Source organism: Panthera tigris, chromosome B1, assembly GCF_018350195.1.
Source record: "Panthera tigris isolate Pti1 chromosome B1, P.tigris_Pti1_mat1.1, whole genome shotgun sequence".
In the NCBI taxonomy this organism is placed as follows: Eukaryota; Metazoa; Chordata; class Mammalia; order Carnivora; family Felidae; genus Panthera; species Panthera tigris.
The window spans coordinates 124,572,030-124,597,553 of record NC_056663.1 but is presented as its reverse complement, the minus strand read 5'-3'; the positions used below and the strand labels follow the sequence as shown (position 1 = coordinate 124,597,553).

At 36.3% G+C, this 25,524-nt stretch overlaps 1 long non-coding RNA gene across 1 annotated transcript; it reads left to right on the top strand.

The window, feature by feature from the left end:
- The first annotated feature begins 601 nt into the window (after positions 1-601).
- Positions 602-19,790, top strand: LOC107180608. Its single transcript, XR_001511369.1, has 4 exons — positions 602-712; positions 4,584-4,672; positions 18,072-18,285; positions 19,210-19,790. It is a non-coding gene; the product is annotated as an uncharacterized LOC107180608 (long non-coding RNA).
- The last annotated feature ends 5,734 nt before the right edge of the window (positions 19,791-25,524 follow it).

The following is a 25,524-nucleotide window of genomic DNA, read 5'->3' as shown; positions in this document are numbered from 1 at the left end:
AATAAAAATATTATTTTATTACCTATGGGAGATATGACCAGGTTTCTGTAGCTTCCAAAAGAGATCTTACATTGACATAATACTTATGTTATTCCAAGATTCCATTTGGTGATTTACAGCCTGACCTAAAGTTAAGAGTTATAATTTTCGTAATATATGAACAATATTTTTGCAAATAGGACATGATAGTGTAGACTATATTTGGTAATTCTTCAGTCCCTTCATATTTCCCTGATCCATTGGTGTTGGACTTCACCATATGACTTGCTTTTCTAAAGAAAACAGAACGAGAAATTGGGCATTTTCACTTCTAGCTGGTAACCTCGGGATAAATTTCAATACTTTTTTTCTGGAAACAATAGGTTAGAAAATGATATTGATGCATGAATTGTACTTAAAGTATTTAACAGTTATGAGAGAGGAAATTAAATAAGTAGTGAGAGCAAAACAAGGTATATCTACTTTCTGTTAGACATTTTTGGTAGAGTGGATTTTTTTTCCAAGTTAATCCTCTGATGTTTTTTTAGAAATTTCTGTTTATCTGATTAGAGTAATAGGTCATTCCCCAAATTCCTTGCAGTTAAAAACAGCAACAGCAGCAACAACAGCACTGACTTTTTCTTCCCCTTCAAATGACTGGCTCCTTTTCCTTCTTCAGACCTCAGCTTAAATACTACATTACTTTATTACTTCTGCAAATACTCAATCTAAGGTAGGAAACCCACACTAATATTTCTAATCTCTCTTCTTTTTTCTTAAGAAGATTCACCAATATTTTAATTTATGTGTTTCTCTATTAACTTTTTTGCTTAAATCCCGTCTGTTCTTCTAGACAATGTACTCATTAAGTGCTGGCTATTAACAAGTCAGCACTTAGGGCCTAGACTAGTACCTGGTATCTCTTAGGTACTAAATACTTCTGACTATTAAATACTAAATTTTCTGAACATTAGTTAAATATTTCTAAATCCGTATATGAGGTGTGAGTTTGTGCTGTGGGCAGGAAGGAATCGGTGGCAGGATCTGAAAGGTCTCTCCTCAGGAGTACAGATGACACTATAGTCACTCTTACAAAGAGGCCCAATCTTGTTCTCTAATAACCTACACAGGTCATGTCTATTCTCCTTTACACTTTGTAACAAGCCTCAAAAAGCCCCAAATCAGCTTTTCCATAGCAGATAGGGAGACAGACATTCTTCATATTTTATAGACTTCCTTTCAGAGGACTGTAACTTCCTCCCAGCTTGGGGCCCGTTTTAAACAGAGGTATTCTAACAGAGTAACTGGGGAACAGAAGGGACAAGGGCAGCCACTGTGCAGATGGTTAGCCATAGGAAGCCATCCCACTTTTAGCCACTCCTTCATGTTGAATGGCAGGGGGTGCAGTCTGAACGCTTTCTGTGTCCATCCAATTCACCATCACTTGATTATTATTAATATTATACCACAGCGTATTACAGAAGTTCGTTTCTTAAAATCTTTGATCTAATCTAAGAGTATAATTTACTTCTTTTGTCTAGAGACCACTATACGAGGCCTTAAAAGTATACTATCAATAGCTCTGCTTCCGCCTTCTGCAGCTATTTTCGTTTTTAAATGAGAAAATAGCACTAGTCTACCTTATATAATTCACTCTCAGATATAACCAATAAAGTGATTGCCAGTTACTTTTCAAGGGTTAAAAAGGATGTAAAATATGTACAATAACAACAATAATTTCCTTGGAGAGCAACCAGTTTCATCATACAAGAGCTTAAAGAAGCTCTAAAAAAGTGGTTTATTAATTAAAAATATGCAAAATATAATTATTATGTACCAAACTAAAGCAGTAGAAACTGATATTAGTAGATTTTAAATTAACATTATCAGTTTAAGTCCTTTTGGTACAGATAAAAATTCCTTTTTGTCAACACTTTACAACTCACAACAAAGTAGTTTTCTTTTTTTTTTTTTTTCTTTTCTTTTTTTTAAGTCTTGTTGTTGCTCTTTCCATAGATATGTAATGGAATTATTCTATATCTTGCTTTTGAAGACATTACCACTGGTGGAGTTAATTATGCTAACTCTCAAATTACTATCTGGTTTCTCTTGAGATGAGGCTTACAGGGATATAGGAAAAAGAGAGACTTACTATATTTACTAGTCAAAGCCTGCAAGAGAAAAGAAAATGAGACTATAACAATGGCTATTTCTGCCTTCCAGGCACACCTCTTTCACTCCATCCAACTTTCATGACCTTTCACTTACACTGCTGGTTTGAAATGGCCGCTCTGTTAGTAATCCATTCTTCTGCTCTTGTATTAAATGGTGTTATTCTCAAGGAGCATCTTGTGAGCCTTCACCCCATGACATTCTCTGCCTCCACTGGATGCCCTTGGATGGCCCTTAGTTTATTTCCCCACCTTGCATTAGACTGATAAAGCATTTGCTTTATGTTCCCAAATGAGACTGTCAGATCCTTTACATCCCTTACATCATATAACATAGTGCTTTGCATATAATACATACTCAATAAATGCTTTTAAATCAAATTGAATGCTGTTCACTGCTTCACATTTGTCACAAAATGAAGACTTTATGGTGGCAATTATTACTCACTCAAACTTTATGATAAGAAAGTATTTAGAAGATTAAGACATGATTTCTTATGGACCTTCTCTCCTTTTTACTTCTGTAGGCAAAAACGTTCTTTTACCTCTACCATTTTTTTTTCCATTGGGATTTCTTAATGTAGGTACCAAACTCCACACTATACCTATACAAATTGATGTTTAATTGAAATATGAAAGTTCTTTTGAAAGAAACAACTCTCGAGAGAAAAGTCTTGGGCTGGCCAGCAACACTGCTTTCTCCTCGTAGCTGCTGCCTTTAAGTAGATGTTTATCGTAAGTGAGGGTTATTTATATATTCATAACGGGCTAAAAATAGCCTTGCATTTTTCCATCTTTCATCTGTGTCAAAAGGGAGTCACACAGACTTTTGAAATCCTTCTTCAGAAAATCGATTTTGAGAAGATTATTCTAATGTGCCATTTTTACGGCATATTTGCCCTACATTTTTATCAAATAGGGATGAGACCATGATCTATCAGTGACCACAAATTTTGTGCTACCCTGAAGGCTAATGCTGCTCTTTAAAGTCAAGGTCTGTACAGTGATTGGAAGATACAATTCTAAACAACAAGGCAACACTTCCTAGTTTTGTAATCAGATTACAAACCTCCCCCACCCCCCCGCTCATTCCCCAAATGTGGGGACCACTTTGGAGTGGTTTAATTTGTGTTTTAATAATTGTTCCAGGTCAGTTCAGCTAGGAAGCAGACTCTGAAAGGGAGGTCAGCAAGCAGAAGGTTATTGAGGAGCTTTCTCAAGATTAGTACCTGTCAAGGGAGTGGGGAAAGCCGATTTGGGCAGAGGGAGACATTGAACCGTGGTGCAGTCACAACAAAGGCCTAAATCTTCTATGCCAAAGGGAGCTCTGGAGCTGGGATGCCTCTGCAGCAGCAGCACAAGTTGGTACAAGGAATTCAGGCCTTTATTCCCCTGTGCTGATTAGTCACTGGTCTCTGGCTGTCCCTAGAAAGGGAGCATAAACCTGGGCAAAATGACTCTCTTTAGGCCAGGGCTGAGGACTGTTAGCTATTAATACTCCCAGTAGTTGGGGGAATGAGTGTTTTAGTCCGAAAGGAAGAGAACTGTGTGGTATACTGCAGACTTAGGACAATTGCTTATAAAGGGAAAAATTATAAAAGAATATATTACTATATATTTATGTAATTATTTATATAATTATATCTTCTTCCAATTATGAGAAAATTCTGGGATTAGAGAGAAACTCTGAAAGTCATCAGTGATCAATTATCTTTATTATTAAACCAAAAGTATCAGAATAGAGAATCATAGTCATTGGTTTTTCCAGATGCATGAATTTAAATGGAAACAACAGATTAATAACCATAGGACCAATGTATGATCTATTCTATATTTTTATCAGTGTTCTAATTGGTCACATGATTATTAATCTTGGATTTGGAACTAATGATTTCTTCTATTTACGAAATGATACTATTTAGAAAAGTTTGTCAGAAAGTTGTATATGAATTCACTGAGTCCAAGATAATTTATATCCTCCTAACTAGCATTTGAAGATGAAAATATTGACAAGTTTTTAAAATGCCAAGTATAGATAGATATTTGTTGCCTAAAAGCTACTGGGAGGATAGATGAGTGAGGGTGTGGGGGTGGTGAAGAGCTATTAAACTGAGCAAAATTATGTGTATATACACATATCTGTATATAAGCAGATATGTGTATATTTATATGTATATGTGTGTGTGTAAAACTGGGAGGAATTTCTTTAAAATGTTCATTATGGTAACAAAAAAAAAAACCTCTCTGGCTAAAGACAACTTGATAATTTTTCTTGTCTATATTTCTTTCATGCAAAATTATATATACATGTATGTGAACTCTATCTATCTATCTATCTATCTCTCCACCAAATAGATAGAATCAAATGTTTTCCTTGGTTCACATTACATAGGAAAGCAAGCAAAGACTCAAATTATTTTTCTTTTCTCTTAGCTTGTGTATGTTGGAACATGAGGTAGAAGGAACTCTGAACAGTTCTGTCAGCTGGAGCCATGGGAAAAAAAATAAATTCCTTACTAAAGGTAATAAAGGCCACAATGTTTTTTTTTTTTTTCTATTCTAAAAAAATTTTTTTTTGAATGTTTGTTTATATTTGAGAAAGATAGAGAGAATGCAGGGGAGGGTCAGAGAGACAGACAGAGGATCCAAAGCCGGCTCCACACTGACAGCAGAGAGGCTGATGCTGGGCTCAAACTCACCAACTGTGAGATCATGACCTGAGCCGAAATCGGACGCTTAACTGACTGAGCCACCCAGGCACCCCCACAATGTTCCCCACAACGTTTTCTTTTTAATTGTCTTCACATTTTCTCTTGTAGAAGATGCTTAAATGACAAAGATGAGTGACTGGATGAGCTATTAAAATAACGTTATCTCCTCTCTAACTGCAATGAATAGTCATTTGGTTTCAGGATTTTGCTGGTATTGGATTTGCAAGGAATGGTTTCAGTTTTTAATTTTTCCATTTGACACAATATTTTTCCTTATTTACATTCTTTGAACTTCAGTTCAAATGTTTTTATTTACTCAGTTCAAAACTGTGAATTTTTTTTATCTGATTTTGCCTTTACTTATATAATCATCAAAACATTTACCCTAAGAGATGTGTTCAAGAACAGAATCTCCAAATATTTCAGAAATAGGTGAACTTTCCATTTTCACTTTTTTCATACATTTTGTTACTTGTCACCTAAGGAATTGCTGAAAGGTGCCGTTGAATCTCCTGTTTTCCTCTCACTCTGCGCTCCTTTACTGCTTTCACTGATAACACTTTACAGATTGGCTTTTTAGATAGCGGGATACAGTCAACACTGATGCTCTTTCTGATCGATCAGACCAGTTTCCTTTGTTGCTCACTGGCGACAGGGTTAGTGATTTTGCTCACATCACTGTCAGACACAATATTATTGAAGTTTTTAAAAATGTATTTTCAACTATTTTTTAGACCAATTTAGAGACTGAGGGAAAGCTATAAATGTGCAATCATTTTGCAAAACTTCCTGCCGAAAACGATTAGACGTTGAGGTGAGGTTTTCTTTCCCATTGCTTCAGGAAGTTACTTGACAATTCTGATGAATTTGTTTACGGAAGGTGGTTGTAAAGCAGAAAGGTAGATGTCTCCTGGTAAATAAAGAAGATCATTTTGTGCTGAGACCCGAAACTTGAGATTTACCACTATCTGGGTTCCAGTCCTCAGCTTTTCAGTCCTAAGAACTCACCTTGTCTGTTTCCTAAATTTGATTAGATGCTGAGATCCTTAGATTTGCCTGATTAGATGCTGAGATCCTTAGATTTGCCAAGCTGACAGGAGATTTACTGTATATCATGAATGTATGTGTCTTAATTTACAGTGAGAATATTACCAAGTGGAAAAAACTACTCCTGTCCGTTCAACATGAGGACTTTCTCCCTACAGCATGTCAAATGTCAGAAGATTACTGGGTGGTCATAGAATCAGAATTATGTAGGATACAAATTTAGAATTTTCAATGGTATCAGGTTAAGATAGCTTATCAGTTTATGTCCCCAAAGGCATATCCTTACCAATATAATTCTGACTTTGATGTTCCTGGTAAACATTTCCTTTCTCTTGCATGGCATTTAAAAGAAGACTGTGTTTTTCTTCTATGACTCTTCATTTTCTATTCTTCCATTAAACATAAGTACTTTCTGTAGTAGATATATGGTTTTGCTCGAGATAGTAAAGCCTTCATTAAGATACAGTCACCTTTTGGCCCTAATACATTATGTGTTCATTGGTAGTTTAAGTGTTAAAGGACAATATTCTATTCCAAATCCCAAGCATTGCCTTATTTTGTTTCCCCATGAGACACTATGCTGCCTAATAATGCCAATTACTTTGAACTTACCAGTTTGACCATAGTTTTTCAACCCTGTATACACATAGGAATCACTTGGGAGAAATTTTAAAAATATAGATACTTGAGACTCATGCCATTCCAACAGAATTCAAATCTCAAACTGAAATTGGAAAGTACACTAAAAACATCTCCACAAGTTATTGTGAGAAGCCAACATGGTTTAAAACCACTAGTTTATACCCTTGACTCAACCACCAAGGTGTATGACTTTTTGCAAGGATGAGAGGAAATCAGGTACAGTATCCAGCCGCCTACTCCATCTGATATATTTCTCTCCTGACCTGAGCTACTTTCACTTGGGTGAGTCCAGAGTAAAGCACCATCATTGCGTTCCTTCTCTATTATGCACTGAATCATTGCATCATCGGTGCTGAAAGGTGCTGACTATGGAGATAGTTTGAAATGCTAACAAGAGCTAACTTTTCTCATGAGCTGACATGTTACCTGGTCATTGGGTTTACAGCAGGATTGAGGAGAAGTTGATTTAGGATAGTTAGGGAGAGCTTTCTTTTGGCATCCTAACACTAATGAACCATCACAGGAGGGCCCCAGGAAGCTGACTGGGAAAAGGACTGTAGTATACAGGTGTACTGGCAGTGCCCCCGGATCAGTGCCTGGAAGCGGCCTGCTCAGGGAGACTGGAGCTGTAAAGCAGATTCATGCAGGCCTTTGCCTGTCCCATGGGACGTCTGAAGCAGTCATAACCCTTCACGGTGTCCCCAGGTAGGATGGGGGCTGGGCATTGGGCCTCAAGATGCAGCACATCCTTGGGTAAACCTTGCTCCAAGTTAGGCAATTCCTTCGGCAGGCGGGGAGGATGGCAGTTTATGCTTTTTGGCCAGCAACATTGAGAGCAGTAGGGAGAAATAGATCCCTAATTTCCGATGGGGACCTGGATGGTGTGTTCAGAGATCACCGTCTGATAGAGTAGAGGGGCTGAACACCAGAATTAACTCAGTTGAAAAAAAACATTGTAAGGCCACTAAATTGGAATCTCTCAAGCTGAAGCCCAGATGACTGAATTAAATAAAAATCTCCACAAGTAACTCTTTCGATTATCCAGGTTCAGGAATCACTGATTCAAAGGGCATAAATTACTCTCACAGATTTTCAGAAATAACTGTGCTTTTCTTCCTTGGCTATTCTGTAATCTCGCACAGTATACACCACTCTTTAATGGAAGAACAGAGGATGAATGCAAAAATCACATTATGAATAGCTCTGGATTCAGTGAAAGGGCACCCAAGGATTTTAAGTGTATGCCATATTATGTAAGAACAAAAGGACTAAGAACAATAGGAAGCCCACTAAACTGCAATTGCATTTAGAAGAAATTAAAGGTTATGTTTAGACTATTACAGAGTAGACATAAAACTATGTTAATCTATAAAATCTTTAGGGAGATATACCATAAGCTACCTGGGCAAGCAGGTAACATAAATAAAGTCAATTTATGATTTTGCAGTTCAGGAGCTCCTTTACTAAGGAAATAGCATGCTATCTGTAGAATTTCAGTTCTAATACTTGGGTATAGACATGTAGCAGAGATTCACACATTAAAAACATGTATAACAGGATATTTTGTCTGGATTTGTGGCCTGTTGCTCTGAATCTATTGCAAGGAGGACTTATTGTTATGCCTTGCTCCAAATATTTGTCAGTATTTGATATTTACTGCTGTATGTTTTGGGGGTGTGCCTGTCATCTCCAAATACTTGCTTGCCTCCATAAATTTGTGTCTTCTCTCTCCTTATTCTTGAATCCTTCCACATTGAGTTTCAGTGGTGTTGATGAGGGAGCATAAGGCAAGCTGACACTCCTGCCCTCCTCACCCCCCACCCCCCACCCCAGGTGGGATATGTGTGACATTCCTCAGGTACTCCTGCCTGCTCAAGAACAAAGGAAAGGGGAAAACAAAAACCTCTATAGACTCCATTTCCAAGAGCCCCCAAACCACCCTCTTCTTCACAGTGATGTGGAAAACAAAGGCAAGAAGGAAATGGCAGGTAAAATTAAATTTCCTTATAACCTGCAACCCATTGACAAATACTTGAGGCAAATACAGAGTATAACATTTCTCCAGGTACCCCCTACTGTACTAATACTACCTTAGCTTGGCAAAAGCTAGGCCTCCATTATCTTCTGAGTCCTCTTTATCAAAAGAAAGTCTTTCTGGAGGCCCCCCTTTTGCCTTTACCTCCCCCAACACTATAGTATGTAACCAGTCCCTTTTCACAACCCCAGTGCAGGTCTTTCTGCCTATGGGTCCTGTCTCTGTGCTTTAATTAAAATCACCTTCTTTGCACCAAAGATGGCTCAAGAATTCTTTCTTGGCCATTGGCTCCAGGCCCTACCACCATTCCAAAACCCCATCAATATAGTAAGGAGTTTGATGGACTGGGGTAAATCTGGTTGAGACACTATTGCTGGATAGAACAGGATTCCCCTCTTTTTAGAAACAATATGCAGCTTGTGAGTGGTGTAGATTTGATTGAAACCTGACTGTTGGATTAAACACCTGCGCTCTGTTTTTTTAGACACAGCATGCAACTGGTAGGTATTCATCTTTGCCCTGAAATCAGTGAGGTTTGCAAATGGAGGTAATGTGTGAATGTTTATCAATTTAGAAAAGCTGGACACTTGCACAGCGATAACACTGTGCAAAAACAGGCCCTGCCTGTTTCTCTGTGGAATACCCATGACCAAGCGTTAACAGAGAAGGAGGTAATATTTCTTCCTCAACTTTGTGGAACGTTTCTTACCTGGACCAGGAAGGAATTGGAGAGATTCTAGTCGCTGTAACAAAATTGACGCTGGGTTTCCAGCTTCTTTGGGTGATAGGGGATTTAGTCGAGCCTGACTCCTCCAGTGACAGTTTAATGCAGTATTTTGATGCAGCTGAAATGAGTAGGAGGTTTTGTGGCAAACAGAATTGGATCAAATCAAGGGAACTAGTGAGTTCTGAGTTCGACCTTGAGAGGCACCTCTGAGTTCCCATGAGAGAAGCTACTGGCAGTGAAAGGGAGGACAGATTCTTTGAGGAATACTCAGTAGGGAGCTTTGGTGCCATCAAGAGAAGACAATCTTTTGAAAAGACAGAATTTCTGTTTGTTAATTAACCACTGCTATGTAGGATATTGATAAAAGCGACCTCATTTCTAGGAGCAGAGCAATAAAGACTGTCCATGGTATTTCTATGAAGAATCACTATGTTTAGAAAAGATGCCAAAATGCTCTTTAGAAAAGGCAATTGATGCAGGGATTGATTGCATCACAGAATACAGGATATGCAAACATTCTCTTTCAGTTTGAAAACTCTCCTAAGAAATTATTTTACCATGTTTCTAAGGGCCACAGTGTAATTAATATGAAACATAATTAAGCAAATTATTCCAATGGTTAGGAACTTTTATTTAAATTGGTGACTTTAGGTCACAAGCAAGAAAATATAAGTATACAGTTATTCTTTAAATAGCGACAGCAACTGTGTTCTTTCATTAAAGCCAGTATTTTAAATAAAAAAAATACAACAGTTGTTTTAGGCCTCATTGTCTATGGCCGGGCATGGATGGGGTGTTCTATTGTCTTAAATGTATGACCTGCCAACTGAACTCTTTGGGTCCACCTGACACTTCAAAGAACAAAGTTCACACAGAAAGTTCTTCCCTTGAGACTTCTAGGAAGATCAGAGCCTGAGGATAGAGAGCCATTCATGCACAGAAACATCAACTTCTCCATTCTAGGAGAAGCACCCACCTACTGTCAGTTTTGAAGAGACTGCTGCATTCTCTGGGAAAATACGGTCCACTGGGTCCAATTCCCAGATGGCCACAGCTTTGCAGTTCTCTTTCTCCTGCAGTAACCAAAGAGAGAGGCTTTTTGCCAAAAAATTTGCAGTTTTATTCCCAACGTCTTCTTCCTAAAATAATATTAATCGTATATTCACCGGCATTCTTAAGGTATTATCACAGGAAAAAGGTACGCACTTGCCAAAAGAAGTGAGATGATTCAGCGGTTCTCATTGTGTGTGTGTGTGTGTGTGTGTGTGTGTGTGTGTGTGTGACTGTGTGAAAGAAGGAGAGAGGGAGAGTTAGAGAGTGAGGGGAAGAGAATATGTGTATGCCTTGAAAGTGTTCAGAATTTTTTATTTGAGAAAATCACTTGAATAGTATTGTTTTATTTATTTACTTTTTATTTATTTATTTTTGAGAGGGAGATAGAGAAAGGGAGGGAGAGACAGAATCCCAGGCAGGTTCCATGCTGTCAGCACAGAGCACGACGCAGGGCTCAAACTCACAAACCATGAGGTCATAACCTGAGCCCAAATCAAGAGTCAGACATTTAACCAGTTAAGCCACCCAGGTGTCCCTGAATATGCCCATTTTATGTGTGATATACAATGAAGTGCATTTGACCACTCTTCCTGTCTTTGTACCTAGTGTGGCCTATACCTTTGACATGAGGTAAGCTCAGGTGACCTCCTTTGTGTCCCATTTAGTAAAAACTTTCCCCTAAAATGCTCAGGGAGTTTTGTAGGTTTTTTTGAGGGGGTTGATATTTGTTTTTGTTTTTTACAATATAAAGGCCCCGTGTGTAGATGCTAGAGAATTTTCTGAAAAAAATTTGGCTCTCATGATAATAAGATTCTGTCCTGGCATCTCCATCATTCTGGGGTAGGTTGGTATGAGTTCTTTCACTGAACTATTATTCATTAGTACTTATCAAGACCAACAAAATGTGAACTGATATTGAGGTAGTACGATTTCACAGGACACCGTGAGGCTTGTCCTACTGATGAAAAAGCTGTGCCGTAGTGCTATATGCTATCCTTCCTTTTGATCTAATGGGATGTTCCTGACTGAGTCAATCCCTTGAATTAGACAACAACTTCCAGGCCTTCGTGTTTAGAGTATCATCATTCCAATCCACATATATTAACGGAGAAGGAAGGAAGATCCTGAAGTTTTATTTCAGGTTTCCAACAGGTAGTACTGATTATATACATTCTTAGCTAATTTTAAATTGCTAGTTTAAAAGTCACAGGGTGGCTGAGATACAGGACAGCTAAATCACTGTGAGTAACTGTGAGCATCAGGAGCGTGCACTAAGCATTTATTGTGGCAATCGTCATTTGTAACACATAAACTCAGGAGCAGGTGGTTGTCCAATGGTTAAACACGAATGCTTAAAGAGGTAGAGAAAATGAGTGAACAAACAAGTTCAAAGAATGTACTAGTTGCCGAGTGAGAGGAGATGAGAGACATTCAAGAGACAAAAGTAGTAACTGCCTGAGTTTTTGGTGAATTTCTGGGTCCTGATTCTCGTTCCTACTATGCCCTGGTAGATTTTACTCTGTGATAATGCTCTATCTTGGCAATTAATCTTTGTATTAGTTTGGAGCTAGTTTGAATTATTTCCTGTTACTTCATGCTAAAAAAAAAAAGGTGAGACTATAGCATATGCTGAATAAATACAGAAAGGCAGTATGGCTTAGTGGTGACAGAATTGTGACAAAAGAAAACGCAAAGGATCTGGCAAGTGATAAGATATAAAAGAGAGGATTGATACCTGTGGTAAAGATTCTGTCTAGAGAGAGCTGACTCTAGAGGTAGATGACCTGTCACTTTTTCTCAAGATCATCCTATTCCAATATGTTTTTTTTTTCTTTCTTTCAAATCTAAAAGCACAACAACTAATGAAAAAACAAAGACCAAAATAAACAATAACATAATATATAAAGCCTTTGTAATCTTAAAATATTTGTCTCTTTCTATGCATTTGATGAGAAAAGTGATCCCCTCCCCCCGTTTTTATCTTTTGCTTTCTGAGTACAGGGTAATGTTTTTAGGCATTAGAATGGAGGCTATGCAATGCTTTCTTTACAAAAGAATTTTTTTACTTTTTTAATGCACATCAATTTAGCCCTATACAATGCAGTTCAAAATGGGGTGTTTCTACTTCAGTGAAGGTGTCGGGAAGACAGTGAGTATAAGGGACTTAGTTGTAAATAGCCTCAGACACAGCAAGTCATTGCTGAAGGACAGTGTATGCATTTACGTAGGATGGAAAGGACCATTAGTCACATAGCCATCTTTTCAGTCACCAAGAGAACAATCCCCATTAGTAACATCATTTTTGAATAATAAGAAAAAAATGTATGTATGTCCTTGGAAATTCAATAGATGGTGAACCTTACACCTGAAAAATTTGCAGGCACCTGGGAAAGTTAATTAACTCTTTTATACCTCACAATTTTATAAAATATCTTTCTACATCCCTAGAGTAGTATATTAAGATAAATCTTGATGATCGCAAAACAGAAATTTGGCCCCACAAGAGAAAGCTGAGAGAGAAAATATGTGAATATTACTTAACCCAGAGTCTGCACAAATAAGTTGCTGATGACAAATAAATAAGAAATGTTTTCCCAACCCATTTGAGTTGATGTCTGTAGTGTAAGATGCACCGAGCCCTGCATCAAGATAGCGAGGCCCGACCCTGGTCTGGATCACCCATACCTGCACAGCTTCAACTCACCAAGTGCTGACCATGGTGCATTTGAAGTTCGTGCTGCTCATTTTTCTTTTATGCACACAGGGAATCCTCTAATGTTGTCCCCATTGAACCTAGTTCAAGCTCAGCCAAGAAATGTGGAAGAATTTACATCCCTAAGGACAATGTTTAAATGGGAGAGGGAGCCAGTGGAGAAAGTCTACTGTCCTTCAGGTGAACAATTAACCTAGGTGCTCTGCATGCTTCCCCAGCCAGGTGGTCCTGGCAGCTTTCAAGCCAGTGAATGCCTCCTCACACTGGCTTCTCCTTCCTTATTTCACTTTCCTTGTTTCCTCATTTCAAGTAAAGTAATCGTACCCAAGTCCTTGTCATTGGGTCTGTTTTTATGGGATCCTAAGTTAAGACAATAGGTCACTGTAAATTAAAAGGTTAAAAAAATAATTCAGGAATACTAGGATGAAATACTTTTACTTTATTTTACCTATAAAAATGGGTATATATCATTTTATACTCTGTGTTTATGAAAAGTTATACCTGAATTAAGTTTTGTAAAACATATCTGTCATCAGGAATTTTCTTGATTTCTGAAAATGAGTTTCTTCTATCACTTTATCTTTAAATTTCTATTATTCTTATGTAGTTAATAATTTATATAAATCAATGCATCCTTTATTAAATACACTAAATGGAAGAAATTCTTTTTGTTTCAAAAAAAGAATAATTCCCTTCTCAATTTGTAAGTGCTAATTTTGCTATAATAAATTACTTAATGTGGGAAGCCACAATTATTCTACAAATATTGTGTAGAGTGAACATTTTAATTTTCATCTTGAAATAGATCCCTCTTAATTTCTTTGAAAGTTTTTTTTTTTTTTTTTTAATTTTTTATTTTATTTTTTTTTATTTTTTTTGGGACAGAGAGAGACAGAGCATGAACGGGGGAGGGTCAGAGAGAGAGGGAGACACAGAATCGGAAACAGGCTCCAGGCTCTGAGCCATCAGCCCAGAGCCTGACGCGGGGCTCGAACTCACGGACCGCGAGATCGTGACCTGGCTGAAGTCGGAGGCTTAACCGACTGCGCCACCCAGGCGCCCCGATCCCTCTTAATTTCTTAAGGAATATGTGAACTTTAAAAGAACAAAATGGGATTACTGTTCATGAATTAATTTTACTACTATTAAGTTTCTGTTATTACAGAGCTTATAAAACTGCCTAGCATACATTTTATGAGCTTCAATTGGTAGCATAAAATAAATTAATTTTAAGAAAAAATCTACTTAAATCAGACTCTGAAAACATGACAATATTGAGAAAATATAAAAAACACTTTAAAAAAGGTTATATACTTGTTAAAGATAATTTTTTAAAAAGAATGAGAAAAAAATAATTTAAAATGGAGAATGCTAGTGTAGCAGATTATAAATTTTTCAATTATTTACTCTTAAAAATATTCTCAGTTTGAATAACATCCTGGGAAACAATCACACTGAACATAAAATATTTTCTCTATATGTAGAAATTTAAATTTAAAGAAAGACTTGAGTTATTGAGAGACATAGGAATCTATTATTTTGGAAATTTCTCCCATTTCACTTTGGAAGTTTTTCATAGTGTTCTGAAACTTTTACTTAGAATCATTATTATCAACAAACATATTTATAATGTGCCAATAAATAACGGAAAATGTAATTGTATATATATATTTTTAGAAATAATGTATGTTTATATATCCAAAGTGATTATTAGCTAAAAATAAAATGATTGTAAATGTCAGCTAGAAGTAGGCAATTACTGATGAGGGACTCCCAACTTAGGAGATATTAATATTTTAAAGTAACATGTATTCCTTACTCCTATTTTTAATTTACTCCAACTTTAAATCTTAGGTTTCATACTTAGTCTTTGTCAGCCTATGACAGAGTTAAAAATGCAGACTCCCTTTTGATTAACAATCTATACTTAGAGAATTTAATTATTTTTCTTATTTGATCAATTGGTCAACCACATATGACTTCTGGCAACATGGGATAGATTTATTTGTATTTCTACACCTATGCTATCTAGACACATTCACCTAAATTAAGTGTAAGGATGTTTTATCAAAAGTGGTTGTAAAAAATAAAAATGCATCTACGTGGTAGGAAACAAGTAACTCAACCATTCACAAAGTCTTTTAAGTCATTTGAGTTTTAAAAGAAATAATAACTTACTATTTATCTATAATTTTCAATAGAAAATGTGTGGTATATTTATCTTAATTTTCATCTTTCTTTCCTATGTATGATATAACATCTTGAAATTATTATTCAGAGGATGTTGCATTGATATCATGTGGAGAGTGGATGTCAGCTAAACTCTTTCTTCGTGGGGATATAAGAGGGAAGATTATTCATTTTGTAACAAAAATCGCCAAAATTTCAGAAAGCAAAGTTACTTCTAGAGTCAAATGAGATCAAATTCAGGGTAGGGAGGGAGGAGGGCTCCACCTCGAGTACACATAGTAAGAGGATGCATTATTAGGAGGGAATTCAAATGAAGTTCTAAAACTCATTAAAGAGGCCTGCATTTTCTTTACACAATGTGTCAGTGTTTTTGAATAATTTCAGTGACGAAATGCATTCTTCCATTCCTAAAAATCTTTTAAAAAATGTTTTATTTATTTACTTAGAGACAGAGAGAGAGAGAGAGAGAGAGAACAAGCAGGGGAGGGGCAGAAAGAGAGGGAGGTAGACACAGAATCCCAAGCAGGCTCCAGGCTCCAAGCCATCAGCGCAGCAGCAAAACATACTGAACAATGGCACTGAAGATGGGCGGTCAAAAGGCAGGGTTGCAATATTCTAAGACTTTGGATTGTTATGAAATAGTTTAGTTGTAAGTAACTTTACATACTGTTAGATTTACCTGTTAAAATATGTACAGGTTAAACTAGGTCACACTTGTGAGCACACACAGAGAAATTAAATGTTTGAATTCCAAAAGAGTAGAAGTCAAAACAAATGGGAGTATTTATAAAATGAATCAGTACAGTAGTATCCTAGGTCAGCCATCTTCCATAGGTATTATACTGGAAATTGGAAATTATGGTGTTATTGTCATTGTTTATTGTAATATGCTATTGGAATTTACTGCCAATTGGCCAGGGTTACAAATGTCCTGCAGTTTTACAGTGTACTGGACAATTCCATGTAATAAAGCATTGTCTAACCCAGAATGACAAGAGACTTTCCATTAAGAAACATTATACAGTTATATTATCTGGCTTTCCTTAGGGAAGCAAACATGACAAAAATTTGTTAATCTTGTCTGAGGCTTACATTGTTGTATGCCATTCTGCGTAACTTGATCTATTTTTTTGAAACATAATTTTTCATTAATCGTTTTAAGCTCACTGAAGTGTCTTGTTGAAATTTGTGTGGATAATAAATTACATAATAGAATCCACACTGGAATGAGCCCTTAATTACAGATTTCTATTCTATGTATTCTACCATACTGTTTCTTTCTTTTTTCACCAATTCCTAAATATTTTCTCCTGTGCTGAAATTTTGGACATAATTAGAGCACATATTTGAAAACTTTCTTAGCTTAACATTTTCACTTGCAGGTTAAATTAATAAGATCGTTTATTCTTACATACCAAGACTTTTTTCCTTCCTAAACATTTTTTCTTCTCCTTTTTACCTTCCTGAAGTTCTAAATTTTGTAAAATCTTATAAGTCATATTGATTATCTAGTTTTCCCTATGTTCTACCATGTGACCCAGATCTAAAAATACATTTTATAAGCAAGGCAGTTTGCCAAGGGTTTACAGATACAGAGATACAGATCTTGTTTCTTTTTTTTTTAATTTCATTTTTTATTTTTTTAAATTTACATCCAAATTAGTTAGCATATAGAGCAACAATGATTTCAGGAGTAGATTCCTTAATGCCCCTTACCCATTTAGTCCATGCCCCCTCCAACAACCCCTCCAGTAACCCTCTGTTTGTTCTCCATATTTAAGGGCTTCTTATGTTTTGTCCCCCTCTCTGTTTTTATATTATTTTTGCTTCCCTTCCCTTACGTTCATCTGTTCTGTGTCTTAAATTCCTCATATGAGTGAAGTCATATGATTTTTGTCTTTCTCTGACTAATTTGATTTAGCATAATACCCTCCAGTTCCATCCACGTAGTTGCAAATGGCAAGATTTCATCCTTTTTTGATTGCCGAGTAATACTCCATTGTGTGTATATATATATGTATATATATATATATATATATACATATATATATACCACATTTTCTTTATCCATTCATCCTTCGATGGACATTTGGGCTTTTTTCCATACTTTGGCTCTTGTTGATAGTTACAGATCTTATTTCTCAGCAAGATAGTTTAATATAATGGAAAGTTTGAAAGGGAAGTAAAGTTAATGCACTTGACTTTATTATGGAGTTTTAAAACAGCTCATAAATAAAATGTTTTAGGTAGAGCATGAGAATGGGAGAATCTTGAAAGGAGGGAGAATTAAGTCATGGAAGATAGTCTATTGGAAGAAATAGTATCTTTTTAAAAAGTAGGAGAGTGCAAGGTATCCCATTTCAATGTTTTGTCCAGAATATTGTTGGGAAAGTGTTTAACTACACTGTGGAGGGCCCTGGTTATCAGGAAAATGAGTATTAGTTCAGTAGGTAAGAGGAACAGATGAAAAGCTTTAACCTGTGTGTGGGGGTGGGAGGTGCAGAGGACATATTCAAACCTGCAATGTGGGGAGATCGACTTAAAAGTTGTATGTCAAAGATCGTCACGATCTGTGATTCATTGTGAATTCACTGATGGAAGCACTAACACATTACACACTGTTTCTGTTTGTTTGTTTATGCCATAGATACTCAAAAGATGTTGAATGGAGGGACGAAGGAAGCCCTTTTTTGCCAAACATTTACTGACTACCTACACTAAGCAGAGGATTTGCTGAGTTTTAGAAATACAGTCAAATGGAACTACCCATTCATTTTACTGACTCCCCTCTCTCTGCTTTCAGTCTTGCTTGATGACAGATGTGTCCCATGGAATTCAAGTTGGTGCCAAATGGAAGACCCTTCTGAAGCCAAACCATTTTTGTGACTATCTTGTTACCTGTTGTCTTCCACCTGTTGTTAGGTGGTCTCTTTTAGCCTATAACTAAAGAGCCTTGAGATCATCCTTCTTTGCTCAGGCCCAGCCTGCTACCAAATGTGCTCTAACTACTTACCTAGGTAAGTACATCTCCTTCCCCAACTCCATCATTTGTGTGACAGGAATTCACTTATATTTGTGAAGTAAACATAAACATCATTTATAATATTATTAAGTGCTTAGGCTTTAGAAACTTCCTAGGAAAACTTTTTTTTTTTAATCAAGATGGTTTATATATATATCTATATATGTATATATGTAAATTTATGATCTATTACATACAATATACATAACATACAATATATAATTAATCTATTATAGATATAGAACAAAAATAGTAAGAGGGCTATATTTATCAAGCCCACCTAGCATTGCTGAACAGAAAACCCATTTGTCTGATATCTGTTCACTTCAAGCAGTTCTGATGTTGTGACTTTAAATTTGTGAACTGCTAATCGATTTTTGGTAGAATGCTTCTTTCTAGAAAATAAAAGACAGAGATCCAAAGTACTGCCTTTCCTCTGATACTTCAGAAATTTTCAGCATTATTAGGTGGAAAGGTGACTTTACTATTGGTTTTTTTATTACTAGTGTGTGTTTTCTTCCCTATCGTCGCTTCTGGACAAATTTGACAAAGGACCAGAAAACAAGTTGTCTCTAGAGATATAAACCCAAGAGGAGCCCTGTGACATATTTCAAAATAAGTGTGATGTGAATTAAAAAAAAAAAAAGAAATAGAAAAATATAAAAAAAGTTAAAACATTCCTTCCTGACTTGGCCCATTCCTCTGCTTGATTGGTCAGGAATGATGATGTGATTCATCATCTTCAATTCAGCTGTTGGGATTAAAACTTCCAGAAATGCTGGCAGGATGGAGAGGATGCTTCTCCTTTGTCTTCTCTTAAACTCGGTCATGGCTAATTTAGTTGTGGTGGAAGGTTTGAACATGAAATTCTAAGGCAACATTCCTTTATACAAATTGTACTGTTTTTTCTTTCTTCCAGATGTCAAAACTGATAAAATAAACCATCATCAATTGACAATGATAAAATTATGAAGAAGCATTACACATGTAACATAAAATCATGCTTGCTCCAAAATAGCTGACTTCCTCAGGAAGACTGTTTTTGATTAGAACAAAGAAAATACACCAGGACTTTGCCATTTAGAAACAACCATCATGTTTTCTTCCTCTTCCCCCACTCCCTCCTCCTCCTCCCTCCTTCTTCCTACCCCCACCCTTTTTTATAGAGGAGATGATTATATCATGTATGTACTGCTGTTATGATCTGAAATATTAAATCTCCAACTTCCAAATTTTCTTTTAGTTTACTATCCCCTGAGCTTGAATTTATGTCTTTGATCAGTATGAAAACGCCTGCTGTCATCCTGGGCAACATCAGTTTTAGCTTGGAGGCTCCTGTATCAACTTTTCAAGGACATTTGAATTTCAAGCTCTAGCTATCCAAAATGGGTGGAACACAGGGTAACCTACAGGTGAAAGATACCGCACAGAAAGTATTACAAGGCTTTTCTGGGAGATGTAAAAAGACTCAAATAATGAAGAGGGTAGCATGGTTCTTGGATGGCAAGGCAAAGTATCATAAAGAAATTTGTTTTTCTAAAATGAATTATGGAGTGAAATAAACTTTCTTCATAATTTAACAAAATTGTTCTTTTTTTAAAGTTTTTTTTTTTAACGTTTATTTTACTTTTGAGACAGAAAGAGACAGAGAGAGACAGAGCATGAATGGGGGAGGGTCAGAGAGAGAGAGGGAGACACAGAATCTGAAACAGGCTCCAGGCTCTGAGCTGTCAGCACAGAGCCTGACGCGGGGCTCGAACTCACGAACCGTGAGATCATGACCTGAGCCGAAGTCGGATGCTTAACCGACTGAGCCACCCAGGCGCCCCAACAAAATTGTTCTTAAGTTCTCATTGAATAAAGACAAATTGAGGGGAAATTGGAGAAAAATTTAAAAATAGAATAATAGCAACCCAGGGCCATATCCATTAGATATTAAAATGTAATTAGCTTGACTCCCAAGCCTGAGCAGAATAAATAGTATGAAATGAGACAAAAGCATCAGACTTTTAACTATATGTAATTTAAAACAATAAAAGTAAATTCATTGATCAATAGATTTTTATGAAAAATCATCAGAAAAATCGGTTTAATATTTTAAACAAATAAATTAAGATCATATAGCAAACCATATCAAATTAAATTTCAGCTGGTTTGAAGTACTTAATGAATGCTATAAAGTCTAAGATCTTAGAAAAGAGGTATATGCCCTTTCTGTCAGAAGGAAGGTTATTCTTAGTCTGAAATTAGTGGTAGCAGACATAAAAGAAATACAGATATGTTAAAGTAAATGATCCTGTAAGAAACTTTATTATAGCAAACTAAATTAAAAAGGCTAATTATAAATTAGCAAACATTATTAATAATAATTTTAAAAAGTACTATAGGTATATAGTTAATATTTTTATCATAAGAAAAATTATACAAATGTATTAATAACATATAAATGAAAAAGGGAATTAACCAATTTAAAACTAGTAAAATACATCAAGTTAGAGAACTCAGAAAATTCTATTTTTTGTACTAGAAGTTAAGTACATGGAAAGTTTAAAGGGCAGTCTTTTTCTTTTTTTTTTTAAGTAAAGCAGCCATTTAGAAAAGATTATGAAAAATATTGAACAGGTTGTGGTAAAAAAGATGTTTTCTTTTATTGCTGTTGGAATATAACTTGAGACAAACTTTTAGAAAAAGATTTGACTATATTTATCAAGTACAGTATCATAAAAGTAATAATGCCTGTGTAATTCTTTAAGAAAATAATCTAAATCATAAAAGATATTTATGTATAAAAGTGTTATAACAAGTTACCTATAATACCTAAACTTGAGAACAATACCAAGTTATGTTTAAGTAAGATATTTAGCAAGTAAAACTAAATTTATACACAGTTTATTATTAAACTGTGATATAGATATTATTAAATATCTATATTATATTAAAAGAAAACATTCAAATTGCACATATAGGATGTCTCAGCTATGTAAAGCAAGCATCAAATATGCACAAAAGAGAAATGAACCAACATTTAATAACTTATTTTATTATATGCATGCATGAGTATTCTCTAAATTTTCAGTAGTAAGCATATGGTTCTTTCACAATGGGACAATATGATAATCTAAATGAATAGCAGAATGATGCATATGGATTATTTAATTGAAGTAAAAATACCCTAAATATATGTTTTTACACATAAGAATACTGAATTCAAATTTTCAATTTTTCATTAATTATTATGTTTTATTGATTACAATAAAAACCAGTGAGTTTTTATATTGAGTCAATTCAAGTTTTCAATTCTGTGCTAACTATGTTTTATTGATTATAATTTAAAATCAGGTTTTTTTATTGCTGCCTGTCCATATAATTCTAAATGTCACTTATATGACTATACAGATGAGATTAGAAATATTTTTCAACATTTTAGATGCAGGAATTCTATTGAATATTAAAACATAATTATAAAACTACTATTTAAAATTTCCATAAGCAGTAAAAGAGAAGGAAGACTGATGGAATCCAGAAAGAGTACATCTTTGACTATTGTTTTTTTATATATAACTATTTTAGTCTGATAGCTTGAAATGAAGATTGGGGTTAACCCTTAGGAGGTGTAGCATCAGTGTAGTAAGAGTAAGGTACAAGGGAATTAAGTCAGGGAAGGAAGGGAAATCATGAAAGATGGTGCATTAGTGTGCTGGCCGCTACCTTTATTATTATTCTTTTCATTTTTAATGTTTTTTTTTATTATTTTTTGAGAGAGAGAGCATGAGCAAGGTAGTTGGAGAGAGAGAAGATTCGAAGCAGGCTCCCCTCTGACAGCACAGAGCCCAGTGCGGGGCTTGAACTCACCAACCCAGAGATCATGACCTGAGTGGAAGTCTGATGTTCAACCAACTGAGTCACCCAGGTGCCTTCTTCATTATTATTCTTTAAGACAAAGTCGATCACTTGGCAGATCTGTTGGCTTGGTTTCACCTCACTGAACATCTGTACACAGAAATCTACTCTGTTGCTGTCCATCAGAGGAACGAGGCTCCAGTTTCCCAGTCATCAAAGTTTTACCCACAGGAGGTGACATCTGCATATCTACATACCTCCTGAAACACACACACACACACACACACACACACACACTTCCAGGTTGCATTATTTGGCCCCTGTGGTGGTTTCTTGGGGAACCCAACCTGTTACCTGATAGTGTGGGGCATCATTAAAGTTCAGAAGGAAGGTGCCCGAAATTGAGGACAAACGACTGGTTAGCCTGACTGTGCAGTGGCACTTAATGTTATAGCAAGGCTTCATGGCCATAAGTGGAATAGGTGAGCCACAGCAGTAATTGAGGGGAGCAAGCAGGTGCAGGAAATAGTAATGCTAAGGAAATCTGAGGAGGTGTGTATGACTCATGTAATGGTTACCCCTCATATGTTCAATTGTGTTATAATCTCTTCTATTAAAACACAAAAACTGAAGTTCAGACAATAAAGAATTTAGTGATCATTCATTCTTCCTACCTACCATCCCTTTCTCTCTTTTATAGTCAACACTCTCAGAAGAATTACTCATAGTCACCATGTTTTTTCTAAAACCTCAATTTTCTTCCAGCTGTTACTCAGGATGCTTATCATACTAATATTTACAATTTCCTTGGGAGTTCTGGTCAGTGGTTCCACCAGCCTTTCACTATTTCCCCATCTGGTTCTTACATTCCTCTTCTTCTTTTTCTTTCTTTTTTTTTTTTTAACTTTTAATGTTTATTTTTGAGACAAAGAAACAGAACGCGAGCAGCGGAGGGGCAGAGAGAGAGGGTGACACAGAATCCGAAGCAGGCTTCAGGCTCCAAGCTGTCAGCACAGAGCCCCACACAGGCTCGAACTTACGAACCGTGAGATTACTGAAGTCAGACACTTCACTCAGTCAGACTGAGCCATTCAGGCACCCCACATTCCTCTTTTTCAGCTCAGATCCCATCTTTAAAAACTTTTTTGGCATTGGGGTGCCTGGGTGACTCAGTGGGTTAAGCGTCCGACTTCAGCTCAGACCATGATCTCACAGTCTTTGAGTTTGAGCCCCGCATTGGGCTCTATGCTGACAGCTCAGAGCCTGGAGCCTGTTTTGGATTCTGTGTCTCCCTCTCTCTCTCTCTCTCTCTGCCCCTCCCATGCTTGTGCTCTGTCTCTCTGTCTCAAAAATAAATAAACATTAAAAAAAATACTTTCTGGCATCCCTCTCTGTTCTTATCTCTCAACCTTTGGCAAAACTAATCACTCTCATTTTTCTTCATCATCTTCATTTTCCTGGCTTTGTCTATTATTTCCCCTGTTTTTTTTCCTCTAGCCTCACTAACGATTCTATTTCTGTTTTGGGGGGTCCTCTCCTCTGCTTCATTTCTAAAGGCTGACATGCTGCAGGGCTTTGTCCTAATGCACACAGTGAAGAGTGAGTACTTTTTCTACATGAATCAACTCTGTCGCCTGCCTGTCTCGACTTTGCTTGTGACCATATTCACCCTACCACATACTGTTATTTTGGTTGCTCAGAAATGCCAAGGTCTGGTCATTCTCAGGGATTATACACTAGCTGGTCCTTTATGACTGGAAATCTTTTCAGTCAGAAAAGATTTGGATCTAAATTTAAGGTATCATCAGGGAAGTCGTCTTCAACCACAAATCTCTACGATTCCCCAGTTTTAACCACATTTTCCTATTTGTTTTTCTTCTTGGCATTGAACAAAAAAAAAAGAATCTCATTCCCCTTTTATTGTTTCATTAGAGAAGAATCTTTCTCTCCCCACTGTAAGAGGATCTGTTGGGAACAGGGCCTTTATACATCTTGCTCACCAGAGTGCATGAAGGAGCCATAACAATGCTTACCTCACAGTAGGCATACAATGAATAGCTTTCAGTGAATAACACTAAAACAACAACGCTTTTACTGATCAAATCATTTAATATGTATGTATCAGAGATGGTATAAAGGTGTAAGTGTTGTCTGATAGTCACTCCTATACTTTGAAGATGGATATTGACATTGTTTAATGTTTATTTATTTTTTGGGGGGGGGAGCAGAGAGAGAGAGGGAGACAGAATCTGAAGTAGGCTCCAGGCTCCGAGCTGTCTGCACAGAGCCCTTCGGTGTGCTCAAACCTGACCTGAGCCGAAGTCGAATGCTCAACCAATTGAGCCACCTGGGTGCCCCGATTCTGACTTGTTTTAAAAAAGTATTTTGGCAATACATGCCAAACCCTTCAATACATTATGCTCCTTGATTAATTATAAATAATCACCAATTAATTAATTACTGATTGACTCTAACAACGAAGGTATTTATCCCTCGAATAGCAATATTTTGTCTATGGGCAAAAATTACACATATACTGTGCAATTATCTTGCACTTGCTTTGTAATATTGTCACTTATGTTTCAGTGATATTTAGTTGTGTTTTTATATTCACAGCTTTATTGAGGTACAATTGACCAACAAAAGTTGTATAAGGTATACTACTTAACATTTTTATACATGTACACATTGTGAAATAACTGTCACAATCAAGCTATTACCTCACATAGTTACTATTTTCTTCGTGTTTTGTGTGTCTGTGTGTGTGGTAAGAACACTTAAGATCTACTCTCTCAGAAAATTTCAAGAATGCAAAGTTGCAAAATAAAGTCACGTATTTGTACATTAGACGTCCAGAACTCACAACTGAAGCTTTGTACCCCTTGACCAATATCTCCCTTTTTCCTCTCCCACCAACCCCTGACAACCACCTTTCCACTCTCTGCTTCTATGTGTTTCCCTATTTAGATTCCACATATAAGTGAAATCATGCAGTATTTGCTTTGTGTGTCTGACTCATTTCAGGTAGCACAATGCCCTGCAAGTTCTCGCATGTTGTTACAAATGGTAAGATTTCCTGCTTTTTAAAGGCTGAATAATGTGTGTGTGTGTGTGTGTGTGTGTGTGTGTGTGTGTATCACATTTTCTTTATCCATTCATCTTCATCAGTCAAAGGACATTTAGGTTGTTTCCATACCTTGGCTATTGTGAATAATGCTCAATGAACATGGGAATGCACATTACTTCTTCAAGATCCTGATTTCATTTTCTTTGGATATATACTCAGAGTGGGATAGTTAGATATGTTAGTTCTGTTTTTTAAAATTTTTTTGAAGAATTTCCATACTGTTTCCCCAAATGGCTGTACCAATTTAAATTCCCACCCGCAGTGTAT